The following is a 16,637-nucleotide window of genomic DNA, read 5'->3' as shown; positions in this document are numbered from 1 at the left end:
AACTAACTTTTAACCGCATGCAACGGATTCAACGGATTCAGTAAACGCTGCAACGGATTCAACACAAGTATTGAGGTATTTTTCAAGTTATCAATCTTAAATAGTTGCTAGTTCCCTGATCATAAAAAAAACATTCTGCTTTCTGCAGGCTGTATTTATTTCCAATGTCCTAGGTTCAAAAGCGGTTCAACTTGTTAACGGAATTGCGTTCTTTTCACAGATGAATTGGAGCGCAGTAGAAGCAAAGATGTACCGGAAATTTTGTGTGACGTCTGAGGAAAGAATAAAATGATTTACGTCAGTAATGCCTATTGGATGCGGATTTTTTTTTATTGTTGCTACTTTTCCGTTGTCCGATTCGTTTCTTCAAAAAGTGAGCCCCTCTTGCGTTTGACACTTTGTTTTGTTTTAATGATTGTTTTGTTTACTAAATCCATTTGAGTTTTGTATTTTAGTCCGCTTTGCTGGTTTGCACTTGTAAAACTTTTACAATTTAACCTCTTACGAGAGCAAACTATTTTATGAAGCCCTGACATAAAACTGTTTTAGATGTGTTAAACTATCACTATTTTAAAAGGTGGTGAAATAAATAGCTATGCAAATATCTAATGTCTTAACCTAAGCATGGTTTGCACTGTGGATGTGAATCATGTGATGCTATGAATCCCTGGGTGCTATGTAATGTAGTTCAGCTTGGCTTTCAAAGAACGCAAAAAAAAATCAGCCAAAGAAGTTTTGTTTATTCGCATGAGCATTTGCTAAACTAAACAGAAGTTTTTCAGGGATCAATCGACAAAATCTAGAAGGTGTTTAAGTTTGAAAATGTTTTCTTTTTGTAAGTAAGCTGACTAGCTCCTGCCAATGAATAACCAAAGCTTTTGGGTTTAAAACGAAAAATTGTATTCTTTGGACTGCACTACAGTAGGCCTACACATTGCATTCAGAAAGTGTAAAATACACAGTCAATTAAAGAATGTCAAGTAGGCCTGAAATACGTATAAACCACGTGGCTCCTCTGCAGAAGTTTTGTGCATCTTTCGTTTTGTGTGTTGCCATGGACGCTTATTTGATATTACATATCGTTTCTTTGGTGCAAATGCGGTAAAGACATCGTTGTATGGTCTCAGCCTTATGATATCTCCAAGTAACCCCTAGTTGAAAATTAACACGAGTTCAATATATGTTGAAATTTGATGTCATGGAAAAATTTTGGCTAGTGGCGTGAAAGTTGCGTGGTCAAAGACTGCAACGTTTCGTGCCGCACTTCAACTATGAACGAGAGATAATTCGAGCAAATAAACTTTCGTCTAGTATCCAGCGGTAATTGGTATGTTGTGTGCATTGCGTATATGTTGTAAGCTCCGCACTCCCATTTCATTGGCATCGCTTTGCAAACAAAGCAGGGAAATCCGAAACGAGTGAAACCCTTCACTAAGAGTTTCCATTGAAAGGAAGCGATACTAAGACAAAGAATTGTGTCTCTTTCAAACAACTTCAGAGCAAACTTTTTTCTATCCAGAAACTTGCTCTGATTTTGTGTCATACGAATTGTGTTGCATCACATTAGCAATGAACACTTATGCAGAAAAACGGTTTTCCGACTGACTATCATCGGTGTGTACTCATATCGTGCCACAGTGAACCGGATCAAATCAGTGCCGCAATGAGATTGTTGTGGAATATGGTTAATGCGTCCACATTGGCACCGGTAGTTTCGTATGCGGTAAACGGTGGTGGCAATCAGTAGCAGATCTTGAAAAGACGTTGGTGTGGGTACCAGGGTTTTGTTGAAGTAAACATTGTAGGAGAAACTAAGCGATACTTAAAGTGAGCCATAAAGAAAAGAATAATTTTGGTAATAGAGTCTGTAGACGTGCGGGATTATGACAATTTGAGCTCACCTTTCTTGGTCGCTTTTTGAGTATGTTTCTGCTTTGAAATGCATCTATTTGAAGGCCAGTAGGCTACATCATCCGTGTGATGATAAAATGTTGGCAAAATTCTTATAAGCTGATTCTAATTCTTATTTTGTTAACGGAAGTTAAATTTAACACCAGCTTTTTTTTCTCCAATTCACTTTGGTATTGCATGGATCTTGGCTCAAATCTGGACCAGATCACTCGAAAGATTAAGAATCTTACCGATTTATAATGCTTCCTAATGTCTTTTTGTGTATGGTGTGGATGGTGTTTCAATATGAAATAGGTTTTTATGGTAGGAAAGTTGGGGTGTTTGCAACAGAACCTGCATTGTTGGGGAATTTGTTTCAGCTTCTCAAACAAACTAGAAGAAAAAATTTCCACCTGGTAGTACTTTGGTCAAATTAACACACACATGATGGACGGATGGTATGTGTTGTGTAGTGTTAAATGCATATTCCATTTAAGCATCGTGTTGTCATACACGTTCAAAAGGTGATTGTGACCCCCAAAACCCCATAACTACGCTGCTGAATTACTTGTATTTCTTACAATACAACAGCATGAATTTGCATAGTTGCGTGTAGGATATCCACCTTAGAACACCGTTTCGTTTATGATGAGTCATTATTTGAACACACTAAAACACAATATATCCCAATATGAAATCCAAAGTAGATGTAGCCTATCATGCGGGATTTTTGTAATGGAGAATGGTTTGTCAGACTTCATCTTAAGCAATTCACATTTACTGAGCGATTGATTGTATTTAACGTGGATGCATTAACCGAATACTGACTATTATGCTATGTGCTAACAATAGCGTCACAAAAGGTTTTGTTGACTTCGCAAGTTTCAAACTGGTGTACTTTCTTTAGTCCGAAAAGGAAAATCCAAGTTAGTTGAAATAAAACCTTAGCTTCTAACTGCAAGTTGCACCGGACATGTCAAAAGTTCTGGTTGGAAAGTAGGCTATAGGCTGGGTGCTTTAGGTTTTGCAATTCATCAGCAAATTTGTACTTTCCATTTGGCTGAGTTTGGTAAGATAATTAGATAACGTCTCTAGTTTATGTGATTAAATTCTGTGTTTTGTATGATGCAAATATCAATGCTGTATCATACTGATATCATTCGTCAAGCAAGTTTAATTGTCAAGCGTGTGTCGAAGATAGTAACCACAATAATGAATGGTCATTGTTTTACTCAGTTGCATTGAATTCAAAAAGATGAAAAACTAAACCATTGTAACGCTTGTTGCTACTCATAGATTAGACCTATAGTCTATATTTTGTTGTATGGCAAGTTATGAAATAATGATAAGAGCCAACCAACTAGTGTAACAGCCTCAGGGAACAATGCGCTGTACTTTATCTGAAGATTATTTAAACTGCTCGGTGGCGTTGGCGTATCTCTGATTGTATACCGATAAGTTTTTCATCGTTGTTCGTTACCAACTTGCTCCTGCACTGAAAATATCATACATGTTGAAGGTGATAGCGTATGCTTGTTTTTAATGCTCATTATTAATAAAATACTTTTGTTGATAACTTGATATCAACATTTGTAGAGTGGAATTTGTTTTGTAGTACCGTAATGTAAGCTTTGTTTTCAACTGCTTAGCCAAGTTAAGTCTTTTCTTGGTAAATCTGGTTGAAGATTAACTTACATTTTCTCCTCTCAGATCTAGAAAACATTGCTCGCACGACCGCAGCCGTAAATTTTTGGCATGAAAAAGTAATTTTCTGAAAGCCTTGCTATAGCAGCACAATTGCTTTATATCGCCGACTAATATTCCTTTGTTCAAGAGCTGTACATGTAAGCAGTAATCTTATAATCCCACCTAAACGGTGGAACAAGCTTTTTTTGAACGATTACGTTTTTGTGTAGAATTATGATGCTAAGCTGGTCTTATTATCTGCCGAGCAATCTCAGAGCGTTTGTGTCATGATGATAGTGACTTCACAATCACAATAACCGCATGCTCGACTTTCTTTGTTTTCTTACTCTAACTACCTCATTGCTTTCAAGTTGTGATTTCTTCACACTTTATTTTTAATTTCTTAGTCGCACTAATTAATCTGCCGCATGATGTGGAACGTGAGTAAGCTATGACGTAGTAGGCTTATTAGCTTTGCTTGTGTATGTTTTTCTTGTTTTGTATGTTCTTTAACCTTTTGTTACCGAATGCCGCTCAAAATAGGAAAAAAGTCATTGCATTTGTTTTAAATTTGTAGCTTAAATGATATCATACAGATTTCTGTATTGTGTCTGTAATTAGACATCATTGCATTGATAAATCGCAGTGATCGGCCAGTTCGAGATCTTCAGATCATTTGTCTGATCTTGTCTGTGGTCATGTCGATGGTTGTTTGATTCCGGTGTCGATTGCATCGAGATGACTGTTTGAGGTGAATCTTATGTCACGAATCTTTTTTTAGATACAGATCGAGTGACCGTGAATTTGCAATTTTGTCATTTTGTGACAGGAAGCTGCTACATCGAGGTGTTATTACTGTTTTACTTGTAAAATCCTGAAGCGTTTTGCCCTGGCTTAACGTTCTTTGCAGTTGAAACAACGTAGTCGAGACCGATTTGTTACTTTATTACTTCGAAAGCTGGATTTGGGGGATTAAACTTTTCAATATCTCACTCGTAGAGAGGAGGTAACAATGTGCCATTGGCTCCGCACGGTTTAATTTTCTGGTTCATTTCATGTGTGCTTTGTATTCTACAGTGTCTACCTTGCTGATGTAATAGACCTGATTTGGTTGGCTGAGCTGCCCAGGATCAAAAAAGGCATTTGCTCTCACGTTCCAAAACTGGAAACCTTAGCACGTGTAGTTTGTAATTTGTATTGAATTATAGCATTTGTGCAGATATAAATAGAACGGTGGAACATGACACGAGTTAGGGTTGTACTTTATTTTCAATGTATTGAGTATAATTTAGCATTTTTCGTGGTATTTAGTTCTTCAAATAAGCATCGTTTTGTTCAACTTGTTGTGGTTTCAACATTATGTTATTTTCACTACAAAATAGTTTTGTTTTCATTTATATAAATAACATTAATGATTGATTATTTAATTTTATTTTCAATGTCTGTTTCCTAGTTTAGTCCAAGACTTGTCATTAAAAGGCTTATTGAGGATGTTGTCCAAAATAAATAAGTTTAAACATAAACTTATTTTTTTAAATACTTATCCGGTCAAAATTCGCAAGCCAAATAATTCGCACATTCTAATTGCTATTCTCAGTAGAAATTCTACTAATGTAACTTATCGAGGCAGTCCTTGTGTCTTTTATTGCATTTTTTATGACTGCGAGCCACCCCACAAAAACGTATCGTGTTTCGTAAATTTACAAAAATCTTCGGAACGTAATTACAGTTTTCGTAAACAATTTTTGTAGTTCCAATGATAACACAGCACCACGGTAATTTTGTGCGTTTCAATATGATGTTTGAAAATATTATATATATTTTGTTTAAAGTAATTTGGTTTTTCTTTTATACTCGAAAAAATGATAAAATCATATAATAGCAAATGCAACAATAATCGGCAATAATGTCCATCTACAAGAGTATAATGCTTCAAGTTATCATTTTTTTATCAAACGTTTATTAGAGTGCTACGTAGTTTCTTTGTTTTATCATAAATGATGCTTATCTGGTGTGGAAGTCTCTGTCAATTTCTTAAAGAAACAGTGCTACCCTTTGACTTTTATGAAGATATGTGGTTACAGTAAAAGTAGCAGGAGCGGTATTATTTCAAGCTTATCTTAGTTTTTAAACTAACTACGTTTTTTTTTTTCTTTTCTTATAGGCCTACCCTTTTTGAGAAATTCTCTGAAAAATAAGTAAATATTTTAAAAAACAAAACAAATACTAGCTTATATCATTAGATTGTTATTTTTTGCTCACAATTTTTATTCATAAAGACTTGGTATTAACATCTACATAAATAAGTAATTACATCAAATGCAGCTACTATTCGCTAAAGACTTTTCAGGCTGTTTTACCTTTATTGGGTTCATCAAAAATTTCTCATTCAAATAGAAATCCTAATTAGAATGAAAAGATTGAAATAATGCTCATTCTACTTGAATAAGAAACTTCTTAAGATCCCAATAAGAATGAAACAGCCTGTTAATGTTTTTAATGAGTAGTAGTAGCATTTGATGTAATTCGCTCAGTTTGACTAGTATTTATTGTTGAATAAATAATTAGATCGCAAAAAGCAATTAGTTCTGTTGGGGTTTTTGGTACTAAACCAAGTGCTTTGTTCCATGGAGACCAACATCAGGCCTATACATCTTCAGCAATTTCAGTTAAAAAGATTGCAACATGTTAAGAAAAAAACTTTTTCACATTACAAAGCACATTATGATCTTCAGTTTTTTCAAGCTTGCAACACTTCACCGAACCTTCCATACTATCCTATGTATAGCCTATACCTGCCAAACGTAGCAATAGGCTCGTAAGTGTCGTAGTTATCCTTGCACTATGCAGTTGTGGTACTTGTTGCTTTTGCTTCTTTTGTACCTCTTTTGATGAGTGTAAATTTGTCAGTCATCGTAGTTTCCTAGCGTACTATTGCGTGTGATGGGATCAAATCCATTTCCATTCCCTTGCAACGCAAGTCAACCATGACAGTCGATTGTATAAAGCTTTTATAAATGCATTTATTTATTAGCTAAACATATTACTTGTCTAGCCTGCTGCATAAACGACCTTCTTTCCGGAAGCAAACTTCAAAGTCACCCTTCGTGTCCAGTCATGAATGAAGGCTATAAATAGCTAATATAGTTAACTCTTCGATTTAGTTGTAGTAAATTCGATTAAGCAGTTTGGGTGTCCCGACAAAACCGCATCTTCTCGTTCCAATAATTGACGTCATATTTGCTCTTTGGTTAGATAAAAATACACTTGAGGCAAAACTCAGTCACGCTCTACGCTTTCGCTTGTAGGCTACGTTGGCACTTAACTTATCCTTGATGGTTACACAATAAACAAGTAAAATCTTTGCTAAAATATTGATTTCAGCATGAAATCGTGCTCTGAATCGCCGAGGTCCCAAAAATTCATTTTCCTAAATCATTTTAAATTTGAAGCTTTGTACTAAAATCTACACGTTCTTGGAGCAGTAGGCTTTCTACTTCAAACTAATATTAAGGTGTCTACCTTATCATTAGCGTATGCATCAGAAACATGGCCACTCACACAGCAATAAAATAGACGACTGGAAGCAGTTTCAACAAACAAACAATCAGAGACGTATATTGAACATTAAGGCAAAACAGGTCATATAGCAAGATATCAGGACAATAGATGGACTAAAAAATTAACAACATGGACACCACGAGAAACCAAAAGAAAGAAAGGAAAACCAAAAGTAAGATGGAGGGACGACATTGACAAACAATGCAATACAACCAATTGGTACCAACTATAGCACATAATCATGTAAATTGGCACGAAAGGGGGAAGGCTTACGCTCTACAGTGGGCTCTCACAGGCTGAAAATGATGATGAAGGCAAATCGCAAGATGATAAATGAAATGTTATTCAAGCAACAGAGCATTTGAAGTTGCAAAGTAATGACCATTTAACAAGAACAAAGGGCAACAGGTGGGCCAACATAACCACAGAGTGGATACGTTTACTCTACAAGTTTAGTTTTGTACATGAATGCACAAACGCGCAGGTTACAATTGAAACTATGTGTGTAGTTCTCATCAGGGTAAAAGTTCCACAACAAAACAGAACAAGAAAAGTAAATTTTTTTATATTTGCCGGCTTTAACAATGCGTAATTTCCCTGACAATATCGGTTTCGTGACCTTTGGCTTATCTGGTTGAAATTTAGCCCAGTTTTTATACTCCAAATAAATTCCTAAAGCCGGTGATGTGATTTCATTTCAGTGTGCACTAGCCACAAAATGTTTTTACATTGTATACACACACTTTCAGGTGTATTGTGTAGGCTATGTGTAACGAGAGATACGATCTTTGCTAAGTACAAATTGTCATTCCTGTATTTATACCAGTTTAAATAGTAAAGCTTGCAATAATAACTGGTAGTGGTAAAGTCTTGCAATATTAGTGGCTTAGAAAATTTCAAGAACGTTCTTGCGAAAAGGCGTTAAAAACGATAAAACTGTTAAATATTGTAAAGAAGCATTCCACACAAATAGTTTTCCGAGGAACGATCGTAGCGTTCACCTTCGATTCTTCTGTTTACGTCACTGAGCCTGGGTGATAAATTGAAACCTTCCGACATCAAATAAAAGTATAGAATAGCAAAGGAAAGCACGAAGATTGACAACCAGTGAAACTTATTTGTGAATAAGGTGATTGAATAACCACAATGGTCTTAGTTACACAAAAAAAGCTTCGTTTGTTTAGCCAGCCAAACTATTTAACATACATGTCAATTCAAGAATTATTGCATCTACAATCCTCGGTAAAAATATCACAAGGTTTTTCTACAAAGGCAATTTACAAACTTGAGCAGGCGGAAAACTACAGAAGTGTCACTGGCTTGTCGTATGTTTGAGTTTAAACAAACGTCCTTATAATCGGACACCTCAAGACTTGACGGCTTGCGTCTGCAAATACTTCTTTGTGTACATTATACTTAATGATATTCAACAAAGTTTATCGAAACGTTCGTAAGAGAATCTTTGCTATGTTCACAGTATGAAGTAATGAAGTGCGTCCTGAGAAAAAGAATGGAGGTTAATAATGAATTTGAAAAATTATTGATATAACTTTTGTTTCACTTTAAATACGGTGCTTTAAAGTTTAAACTAGATATAATGTGATGTTTGAAATATTCCACACAAATAGTTTAGTTTGAAGGTTCAGCAAGTCTGAGAGCCAAGTCTGACGCGCTTAAAAATAAATTGAAAATATGCCATCGTTTCACATGAAATACAAAAAGTATTTGAACAATCAGCATGTCGTTATTGCTTTGACGTCATCGCAGCACGACCGCCGCAACCAACGGATCCTTGTTTACTGCTGCAATTAATGCAGCAACACTTGTAATCATTGTAGAATTTTTGCTTTAGGAATTTGCAGTACATAGCAAGTAACCAACCGAAACTTACTTGAGCAAATCAGACCTCTTGGAAGATATATAATTGATGTTAAACTATGTTATAATTGAGCATGTAATGTCTTTTTTTGATCAAACAAAAAAAAATACGTGAAATTTTAGTGAAGAAAGAATGCTCAACAGTGTGTTTTGCTTTCCAATTGAAGCTTACTTGATATATTTTGAAGAATTGTCGCATTTTGACAATCGAAATTTAATCCATTTCAAAATTATGCCTCTCTAAACTCAAGAGACTTGATTGGTTATCAGATCTTTACAACAACTTCTACTTTCGGTTGCCATACACACTCCAATGCTACCAGATGGTTGGCTTGCCTTCAGATTGAAATCTTTGTTAACATAAAAAAAAACACACCCTAACAAGGTTTTCAGTTTTCACCGACAATTTATCTGCAATATTACTTAATGTAGTATTTTCATCGGATACAACAACTACTTTGCTGCCTGTGGTATGTTGGGCAAGCCTTTAGGTTAATTTTGTTTATTTTCTTCTCTGTTAATAAAGTTAGAGGCATGTTTAATGCTCTTGAGGTATTAAAAAACTATCCTATCTAACATTCCGTTTCTCTTAACATCTCTGCTAATATCATCAAAGCAAGATGTTTTTTCCACGGTGATAACCCAGACAGCAAGTCAGTCATTTTTTAATTTGATTCAAAGTCTGCAGACATTGAATCGATGTAAAAAACGACTGATATGCTGTCTAGGAACTGTGGTAGCCCAACTGACCTACAGGCAAGCCCAGACTAAAACATAGTTGCAACCACTTTGCAATTACAAACTGGAATCGAGGATGATTATTTTTCCAACGCATATGCTTTACAGGCTAACATTGTTTGCAGTTTCGTTACATAAAAAAAATCAAGAACAACTAATAATAAAAATCTATTTTGCATCAGTTGGGTGCAGCAAAATACGAAAACCTTAGCAACTGATGACAAAAATGCACTTTGTATTGATTTAACCACCAGAGAAGATTTGTTGTTTGTCCACAAGCCATACCCAAACAAAAACACATCCAGTAAAATGTACATATTTAAATGTATTCCTTCCTGTCATTTCTTAAGTAGTGTAATATTTAAGAGCAAGAATTTGGTTGCAGGAAATGGGGGTTAAACCCGTAAGAAGAAACATGTGAAAGCACGGCCCCATTTTGCTTATGGTTTAGTTTAAAAATTCAAAGTTGTGATAGAAATGTGACCGATGAACACATTTTGTCACAACTTTGAATTTTTAAGCCTGTCTACCAGCCTGAAGCTGTGCCACTTTTTTTGTCGTATCCAGGCTTACGCCCAGTGGGTGAAGATTTAGATTAAGCAAGGAAGCCAATCTTTATGTTCACCTTCAGGCATGTATTGAGTGTCCTGTCAGAGGCAGAGCCCCATGCTCTCGGGCGATGTCGAACCCGCGATCTTTCAAGCGTCGAACCAGAGTTCTCACCATTCAGGTATCCAGCCGACCGTTACTGATTACATTATCAAGAAATGAAACAACTGGCATTTTAGTAGATTGATTTGTATTTTAATCACAACTTTAGTTGATACTATTGATCCGCTATAAATAAAATAAATCACAGATATTTTAAATGTTTATTTACTATATTTTGTTGCCGTACAGATCGCGATTGAACGGAAACAAGTGACCACAAGGTAGAAAAAGAATTCTTTGAAAGAAAGAGCAAAATAAACAGGGTAAATGATAATTAAGAGCAAAATAAACAGGGTAAATGATAATTAAGTTTATTTTCATGGCAGCGAGTCTTGTTTTAGCGAGTTGAACTTTCACTTGACCTACAAGTTGTAACTATTTTATATGAATTTGTTTGTGTTAATTATGCGGTTTGTTTATCCGATGTTTGTGCATAGGTTAATGAAAACAGCTATTATCTCGTGTGGTGTTGACTGGATGTGTGTTACCAGTTTTAAATGCTGTCGCACCTTATTTTACCTCCTTTTAAATCTGACTAAACTTCCTTTCAACAATAGATAGTGAAACGCAATAATCTATAAGCGTACCCTGCATTCACAGCACTCAGGTCAAAAACAAAAATATGTACTGTACATTAAGTAATGTAAGTTTGAAATAGTTACGCTTAAAATAAAATTAAAGTAAGTTATTTAATTGCATCACCTTCACTTGTCTTACACAGAAAAATGTAACAATTAAACTGTATTGAGAATGGAAATAAAACGAATCTAACGACATTACTTTTGCTGCTGAACTATTTTTTAAAACTACTGTTTAAGTTTCAAACCATTAACTATCAATAAAACTTCTATGAAATGTTTGAATCTTAATTTATTTTTTTCTGAATTTAAAACAAACATCAATGTGGAATAACCATAAATTTCAACTGAATTCGAATGTTAAACGAATACTGTTTGTATGTATTCAACAAGCCTCCGTGGGGAACATCGAGAAGTGTATTTAAAGATTAGCTCATTCACCAAAACTCTTCAAAAGTCTGATGCTTAATGTCGCAAAAGTCAAACCCACAGTGTCAGACTTAAACATTTATAGAACCACATAATTACATAGTTGTCTAATCAACAAAATAAAGGAACATGCTAATTGCTTATATTTCATTCTGCAGTCATTGTCATCAATTTAAAACCATTTAAAAAAAAAGTAGCTGCTCTGCTGAATCAATCTTTATCTCTCAACAAAGTTTTATTGGCCCAAGTTTTATTGACAGATCACAATGCATTGTTTTGCTCGAAAACCTATTAAGAGTTAAATTCATTTTTATCATTTTTAATACCACGTAGTTTGCAGTAGAGTGTTTGTCATAAGGCAATATCCTGAATTCAGTAGTGACTCCAAGGGGCACTTGGTCACCTGTTCTCTAAAAATTGAAAAAAAAAACATGTTTTGTTTGAAACAAATTTCTGCCTCACTTTGCTCAGTCAAGCCAGTTTTTAATCTAACCGGTGGCGGCTCACGCAACTAATTGACCTATTTCAGTATGTTTTGAAGTGTGACATTAAATATGCCTTGTGTAAGCTACTTTAGGGGAATGTGGGAGCATCTCCGACGGACTTTCAAAATTTTACTGAAAACCCTCACCATACTAGGCTATACAACCACAAATAAATTATAGAAATCCTTCTTTGCTCTGAAGGAACACTGATTTAAAACGTAATTTCAATTTTGAAATTCAACCTTCTACGGAAATCAGATTTTAATTTGCTGAATTCCGTCAAACATAAAATGTACGTCTTGAACAGAAGGTTATTGCTGGACTTAAAATACTGTATGCACAAAGCGTCGAAAATAAGGTTTAATTTGTCAAAATGTTCTGGAAGTACGCTCCCCAGTCGCCATACAGAACTATTTTCTTTTTTGGACCTCAACTTTTATATTGTCCATTTAGTCTTACAAATTTGATTTCATTGAACTACAGGTGCTCCCAATCTTTTTTTCTAGATCTGCTACTGCCTAAATCGCGTATTTGCACAAAATCTTATTCTTGTGGCTTGTTTTTGCTTTTGCAGAATTCGGCTAAGCTGAAATCCATAACTTGTTCACTTCGGTTGCAACCTTCGCTTGTTCACTTCGGTTGCAACCTTCGCTTGTTCACTTCGGTTGCAACCTTCGCTTGTTCACTTCGGTTGATGTTTATGCAAGTGTCTTGTTGTTGTGAAAACGCCAAACATGGAATAAGGGTAACTAAGCTTTTGCTGTAAGTGTTCTGGAGCTAAAGTATTAATTGGTTGCTCATTAAACCTCTACAACCTACCAGTAGCCTATTTGCAATATCATAATTCAATACTACGCAATAAAGTGTGCAAGACGTTGTTACACTCGAACATAAAATGCATAATTTAGCATATTATGCATGGTATGAATAATTTAGCCAACAATGTTTGTAATTTGATGGTATATTTGTTCTTAACTTTTGAAATCATATAGCCCACCTACTCTTATTTGTAACAACCCAAAATTTTGTAGGGTTGCCATATGATTCAGAAGCTTTGCGGTGGTTAATTGTTAAAATATATTGTAGCCACCTCAGGGGCTTTCATAACTGGTTTAGATGTGAAACGGAATAAGAACTATATTAATAAAGAGACGCTTCTTTAATCGACCGATGCCTATGCGAAAGGGTGAAAATGTCTGCAGATTCTTGATTGAAATCAAATTTCATCTCCCAGCCCACGATGAACACAGTTTATAGTTGCTGTACCAAGTTTTGTATTCAAATCGTTTGAATGATTAACTTTGATCATATATGATTCTACTTTCACATTAGGTTTTTGCTGCACATTGTAATAAGAAAATCGCTTCGAAGAAAACATCCAAAAGTTCCTTTGAATGATCGAAGCGCGATAAATGATGCCTGGGAAGGTTTGAAGCAGTTTGATTGACCATTGTTTTATGTTGATTTTACGTCTGTTTGTGTCGATTGATTGAAAATAAAAACAGAACTTTTGATCCAGCAACTATTGAAAACGCAGACAAAGTGTCTTTCATCACTCCAAATGAACAATAGATTATGGTTTTGCTTATCTCATGTGAAAAGTACAAAAGGAACTAAGAGATGTAATGTAAATTGAAAGTGCAGTGAAAAGTTAAAAAAAGTGTTCGTTTTATTTGTTTTGTTGTGTTCTTGACGTTGAATTACCGACCAGTGTAAAACTAATATCCTGGAGTCCATTTATTTTCCAAAGTTTGTTACTTTGCTTGTTGATTCAACTAGAAACAATTACTGCATTAATTTAACATGCTACTCTAACAATTTCTATGCCATAGAAACACATCATCCGCAGTAACAAATCTTAGAAATCAAGACGTTGATTGACCAGCTGAACTATTTAACATTTATTAGTCAATGAGAGTGGACGATCGCTATAATACGTTCACGCATGAGCCCAGGTAGGGAGCCACTGTGGTAAAGATATTGCAGTGATTTGAGAACTAATTGAAAAGAAGAAAAATACAAAAGAGGACTCTCATATTTTAGTAATTGCACATTTTGCTCCCGTTTTTTATTGTTCTTAATTTTTTAAATAGTAATTCCTGTTTTTCAATCTACTAAATTAGGATTTATTTTTATTAACGCGACATCAGTAGACATATCAACGTAAAGGAAATGATTTATTTTTATGTGTTAGTTCTTTAAATTGAAAACATAAATTTCCCTTTATCATTGAACACCTTTTTGCACATTATTGCATATATATGAATGTGATTAAAAATAATTTTTTGCTCATGCGTTTTTTTCTTATTTTAAAGCCGTTTTGATAACGGGAGCATGTTTTTAAAAACGTTTATACTTTATAAGCATCTTCTTATTCATGACGTGCATTTTTACTGAAAACTGATTCCTCACTGATTAACCGAGTTTGATTTGCTTATGACTGACAAGTTGGTTTTGGTCGAGTTTTTGCAGAAAGTTTAAAACTTGTTAATGTTGCATGGAAGCTGTTGCCTGAATATGTGTGACAATACAACTTATGCAAACCAACCTGTTATTTTCTTTGAAATACATGCGATCAAAACTCGTATCTTGCATTTTTAACTAACTCGTGTATTTAGTGAACAAGGTAGTCCTCTAAGAAATATCTACAGAAAACTATAAGGAATATAGATCACAATATTTTCTATGCGAGCTCTACAACACATACAAGTAGCAATCGGTAATAAAGTGGCAGGTCCACATCTTTTGATTCGTATGAAGCACTTTGAAATAGGACAGTTATATATTACACTACTTATATCTCGAAATGAAACCAAACTCATATTACACATGCAAGTAAACTAAACTAAGTGAACGATTGTGTAAAAATAGGAATCCTGCATAAAGCAAAGGTCAGGCGAAATCAATCATTATTTTCAGTTCTTATAAAAAATTATTGTTTTTGTTTTTCTCATGAGAAAGCATCAATCCACATAGGCCACTACAGATTATAGAAGCTGTATGTTGCACGCTCCAACTTTTGCAGTCTGTTGTGATTGAGTGTGTGAAGAAGTTAACAACTCTACCGCCCTCTAGCACACTGAGTGTGTGAAGAAGTTAACAACTCTACCGCCCTTCTGTAGCAGTTGTAGCACATCAGTGAAATGCGGTGCTCTGTATGGCATTATCCAGCAACAAGCTTTTAAAATGTTCCGACTACTGTTTCTGGTAAACATGAGTTTTGTTTCAACTAAAAAGTTATGGAATCGAATTCAAGCTTTTCTGAAGCCATGATAGGAACACTGACCACTGGGCTAGTAATTTGGTCTAGGCCTAATTCTTGTTCATAATTAGATAAAGAATGCTAAATGATTGGTTTAAAAGGAGGTTAGCTTAAAATTTTACATGCAAACTGCAATATCAAAAGGTTTTCTGTACCATTGTGTCTTGTCTTGTTACAATTTTTAGTAAATCTAAGATTTCTCTTTCAATATTTGCACAAAGTTGCTGAAAATTTTATGTAATCTTGCCACATGACCAGTTGTTATAAATACAACTTTAAAATTTAAATAAGTTATGTTTACAGGAAAATATTAGCATTAATATATCAATGAGTCAGTTGTAACAAGTCACCCCAGTATCGGGGTGACTTGTTACACAGTATGGAGTGAAATGTTACAATTTCAAATAGGCTGTTCTATTAACTGATTTTTCTTACTGAAATACGTAAAACTGATGGAATACGTTGACACAGCATTTTTGAATTTATAGAACATCCAATTTCAATAGAAAAAAAATCATGAACAAACAAATAACATCATTATTGACAATGCATTGTCACCAGGATTGCCAACACATGATCTCCATCCAACCATTCATGGTATTTGGCCTCAAGAAAGCACCCTTTATTAGTTTTTGGCATGTTTAGGCACAGATACAGCAACAACAGATATTAGTAGAACTTAAAAATGTAATCAACTATTCTAAATAATACAAAATTTGATATCGGAGTAGGCTACCAAATTAAGTACTTTTTCCAGTTGGGATGAGCCAGCATTACACTGTGTAACAACTCACCCCAATAGCAGTTGGCTGAATAAGATCAACATATGGCAAACATGTGACATTCAGCTTTAAAATATTTATAATGAATCAAAGGTATTGCACTTCAAGTCTAATTTAACTTTGAAGCCAGTAAATATCACTCTTAGTTTTGCAGCAATAACATTTTCTTTGATAAAGCAAAAATTTACTTTTCATACCCTAAAACTGTTTTTCATCAATAATTTTCTACTGCAGCCTTCAAAATGGCTGAAGCTTCGTTCGCACATGGAAACTAAAAACCTGAAAGAAAAAAAAGTTAATTCCAGCGGTTGATGTGAACTAATTTAAAAGTTAAAAGGACTGTAACAACCCTCCCCGGTCTCCCCTAATTTAGCCCGGTTGGCCTGCCAATGAGATACCTGGCCCCTTGAAAAGGACGCCTCTTAACAAAAAAACAAGACAACTGGATAAATAATTATAAAAAAAAAAACTCTTAGAAGAAGTAGCTTACACCGATAGAATCATCCAAGGAGAAATGTAATTTACTCACCTGAGCAGAGGTCGATTCTCAATTTACTGGAAACTCTCTATATAGAAAAGAATATGTAGGCCTAACAGTGCTTCCTTCCTTTAACTTCCCAGCTCTCCCACACAGAGA

The 16,637-nt window shown here is 34.8% G+C and overlaps 1 long non-coding RNA gene across 2 annotated transcripts; it reads left to right on the top strand.

Annotated features, from left to right (window-relative positions):
• The first annotated feature begins 302 nt into the window (after positions 1 to 302).
• On the top strand, positions 303 to 14,535 carry LOC145777978 (uncharacterized). Of its 2 annotated transcripts, XR_014290401.1 has the most exons (4): positions 303 to 373; positions 10,654 to 10,727; positions 12,531 to 12,718; positions 13,289 to 14,535. It is a non-coding gene; the product is annotated as an uncharacterized LOC145777978 (long non-coding RNA). The 2 variants fall into 2 exon arrangements; XR_014290400.1 differs by lacking the exon at positions 303 to 373 and having other exon boundaries at positions 10,331 to 10,727.
• The last annotated feature ends 2,102 nt before the right edge of the window (positions 14,536 to 16,637 follow it).

The sequence above is a fragment of the Aplidium turbinatum genome, chromosome 1 (genome assembly GCF_918807975.1).
Source record: "Aplidium turbinatum chromosome 1, kaAplTurb1.1, whole genome shotgun sequence".
Taxonomy (NCBI): Eukaryota; Metazoa; Chordata; class Ascidiacea; order Aplousobranchia; family Polyclinidae; genus Aplidium; species Aplidium turbinatum.
Note: the sequence above shows the minus strand (reverse complement) of the source record. Positions and strands in the feature narration are given on the sequence as shown.